Genomic DNA, 4073 nt, shown 5'->3' with positions numbered 1-4073 from the left:
ATTGATTGCTCCTTTGTATCAATTAAGTGAATGAAAATCTGAGTTCATGACAGTGGTTGAAATAAGTACTTTGAATTTTCAGAACACAAAAGACCAGTATCAGGAATGTGGCTGTTTGATACTTCTGTCCAGTTGGTTCCCACATCCTCCAAATAAAATATCACAAGAGAGAAATTTAATGGGAAAAGTTGAATTGCTGCATTTGGGATCATGTACTTATTAGTTTTCTTCCCCCAGATCAGAAAAAAAAAGGAATCTATAGATAATAAGAATGTCTAATATAAAACTTTAGAAGTTTATATTAGGTAGAGGGATCTATGAAACAAGTAAATACCATTGCATTAAATCTATTCAATATTGTAACAAAAATCTGTCACATGCTGCCTTAGTACTTGGCTCTCTGCAGGAAATGATACAGTGATTAATGGAAAAGAAAAAGTCCATACCTTCTTGGAGAGGGTATTACTTTTGTTGAATTGTATTTAAGTGGATCGTGGTAGTCCAGCTAATCTAGTCAAATGAAGCAATTTTTACATTAGGTGAAGTAGGCATGGAGTAATTGGTACAGTGAGTTTAATTAGGATATTTAAGTTTAAAATGTTAGACATTGTTTAACAGTGTTAGACAATGTTTCTAAGGAATTTTTATGACTTGATTTTTTTGGAAGTCCATCACCAGATGTATGTTTTGAAGTGCCCTTCACTCGGGTCGTGCTTTCTAGTTTTCGTGATTAACAGGTAAGTTGATTAACCATTTGCAACATGCAACATTCTTGGGGTAAGTACTACTTTTAGTAGTATTTAAAACAGAAATCCTCTCGCAATGATGAAACATACAACTTTCCTCTTAAATGCTTCCTTTCCCAACCCCACTATCATGAACCCAATTCTGCCTTACAAACCTGGTTAGACCAGAGGATGCACACGGGTGCAGATAGGAACTGGAAACAGGGAATCCAGAACAGATGATCTCTTCAGGACCAGTGCTGAAAGTGGAGATACTGAGATGGTGGAGAGGGTGTGGTGGAAAGGGGGAACCAATTACAAGAATCTACATATAACTTCCTCCCTGGGAGATGGACAACAGAAAGGTGGGTGAAGGGAGACATTGGACAGTGTAAGATTGACAAAATAATTATAAATTATCAAGGGTTCATGGGGTTGAGGAGCAGGGAGGGAGGGGGGAAATAAGCTGATGCCAGGGGCTTGGGTGGAGAGTACGTGTTTTGAGAATGATGAGGGCAATGAATGTACTGATGTGCTTTACACAATTGATGTATGTATGGATTGTGATGTTGTAAGAGCCCCCAATAAAGTGATTAAAAAAACAAAACAAAATCCTCACACTGGCCCAATAGGTAACATCATGACAGAGAAAAGATTGAAGTTCCTAAGGATTTTATCTTGCTTGGCTCCAAAATCAGTTCTCTTGAAAGCAGTAGTGAAGAGATGAAAGGTTGTGTTGCAGTTGGTAAATCTGTACGTGACCTCTTTATTTTTTATTTATTGATTGATTAATTTTAACATGACCTCTTTAAAAGTGTTGGAAAACAAGGATTTAGATGAGTCCCAATCACAATTACTCCTCCATTGGACTTGGACTTTTAGGGTTAGGGTACAATGTACTTTGTTACATATGTGGTTACCTGTCTTTAGGGGGGCTTGCATCGCCCTCGAATATAAAAGCCTCTTTTGGAAATATATTTTCCCTGTGTGTGGACCTGGCTCCTGAAGTCATGACTTCAAAAGTGGCCCCTTGCAAACCCCCCTAGTTAACAGTAAAGTGGGCAGTACCTTAACCCTAAAGGTCCCTGAGTTTATTAGAGGAGAACCTTAACTACCAGTGACGGGAGCAGGTAAGGAAGAAGGATTGACTTTCTCCAGAGCCTAGAGAGCAATAGCACATGTCTGCTCCTTTAGTTAAAGCTTCAGGCTAGAGAGCAATCAGCCATGTGTTTGTAAGAGGTAACTCTAAGGCAGCACTATTACGGGACATATAGTGTTGAACGAAATTAATTATGAGTACGTGATTGGCATCATTTCCAACTCACAAAGGTGAAGGCCTCTCTTCACCCCAGAAACCCACCCTGCCAGGCTTCTTAATATACGAGAATGAAGGATTCACCCATCTATACTCTTGCTGTTCTTGGTTTCCCATAATTCCCCCTTTTGTTTTATGTGTAAAATTCAAAAAGCCATTGAGGTGACTTGATTTTCTTTTATATGCCTTAGTTTGCTATAGAAGCAGCATATGACTGCAAGGACAAAAATTATGATAAGCAAAAGAATTAATCTAGAACTGAAACTATGTGAAATACTTGGACCCAAGCACGTGGGTCAACCTTTTACCAATTGTTTAATTACATAAGATCTAGGGGATGGCTGCCCTTGGGTCCGTGGGGTTGTGGCTGGCACCCGGACACAGCAATCATGATGAATTTAATTCAGATGGTGCGTGACCACTGGGTCCATATCCTGGTCCCTGTGGGATTTGTCGTTGGATGTTATCTGGACAGAAAGAATGATGAGAAACTGACTGCCTTCCAGAATAAGAGTTTATTATTTAAAAGGGAGTTGAGACCCAATGAGGAAGCTACCTGGAAGTGAACACGGTGGCTGATTACAGAACGCGCGCATTCCAAAACCAGGCAAAAAAATAAAGCCATGTTTATTGTTAAAAAAAAAAAGAAAAATATCTAGGGGATGACTTTTAGCCCATCCCTGAGTATACTGACAATTTCCCTTTTTAGCTGAATAATATGTAGAGAAAAGTTTCCCTTAAAATCCTGAAAGCGCTTTCTAAGCAAAACCCAATTAAGTAAGGTTACATTGTCCAAATAGGGGGCTATACAGAATTTGCAGTGTTCCAGTCCATATTAACTGTTAAGGAATGTTAATCATAATTTCGATCTTCTAGCAAATGAAGTCTGTTGTAATAGTCTACACTGTCATATAGGATCATTATGAGTCAGCACTGTCTAAATGGCAGTGAGTTAACCCTTTTTAAAAGAATTCTCTGATTTACATCAGTATAACTATTTCAGCATTTTCAAAGGGACTCAGATCTGTTTTTGTTTTTTAATATTTAGAGTTTGGGGACCAAAAAAAAGTATGGTAAAAGGAGTTAGATTTTCCATTAAAATTCTTTCGGTCAGTTCTTGCTACCCTCAAAGAGTAAGTAAGTGTAGTGTGATTAAAAAAACAAACAAAACTACACACGCATACATTTCCTGCCCTTTTTCTCGCTGAGGAAGTTTTAAAATTTCTTAAAACTTCCTAAAATGCCCTCATGGTCATCTTGTGACCCTGGAGAATATCTATCAAGATTAGCCCTTGAGAATCTCAAAAAGCAGTTCCTATAAACTTGATTTGACCTCTACCTTGAATATAAGTGGTGTAGTAGATGTGTCGGAAGCCAGTGTTTTGATTGGAAGTGTAGAGGAAACCAGCCTCTAACATCCGGAGGGTCAGTAGGTGCAATTGTATGGTTATAATATATACTGTGAAGTCATGGTGGATAAGAAGGATAGGAGAGAGTACAATAAAGGTGTCAGACACGTTTTATGGTAGCATGCTTCCCTCAGCCCCTCTTGATGGTCCATGTGGAACTGGAAGAAGAGAACCTTTACTATCTTGGGACATTTATAGGTAGCCTTAAGACATGCATATTCAGTAGTTAAGGTGCTTCACAAGTGGGTGGTGACTACTTTAAGGTCCTTGAGCTCACAGGTGAGGAAACTTCATACCTGCATTGTGTCACAGTGGGAAGAGATAGCAATAAGATGTCTGCTTTTGTAGGGAGATAAAATCAACCATGTGCTCACTTAAAGGCAGCATGGCTGTTAGGACAATCTGTGGGAATGCTATTTAAAGCAGGATCATGTACTTGGACTTTATTTCTAACTTACCAAAGTGGTGAGTTTCCTACCATGGACTACTAGCTTTCCAGATCCCCTCTGTGATGCGTTAGGGAATATAGTCCTCATCATATTTCCCTCAGTGTTAGTTTCCCACATGGAAGTATATTACTTAGAGAACTTGTCTGTAGATATACCTGGATCTACAGATAAATTT

General features: G+C 38.8%; 1 pseudogene; it reads left to right on the top strand.

Moving 5' to 3' along the window:
• Window positions 1-2410: 2410 nt before the first annotated feature.
• On the top strand, window positions 2411-2828 carry LOC142432290 (NADH dehydrogenase [ubiquinone] 1 beta subcomplex subunit 1 pseudogene; annotated as a pseudogene).
• Window positions 2829-4073: the final 1245 nt, after the last annotated feature.

The sequence above is a fragment of the Tenrec ecaudatus genome, chromosome 18 (assembly GCF_050624435.1).
Source record: "Tenrec ecaudatus isolate mTenEca1 chromosome 18, mTenEca1.hap1, whole genome shotgun sequence".
Classification (NCBI taxonomy): domain Eukaryota; kingdom Metazoa; phylum Chordata; class Mammalia; order Afrosoricida; family Tenrecidae; genus Tenrec; species Tenrec ecaudatus.
This window is presented reverse-complemented; position numbering and strand designations above follow the sequence as displayed.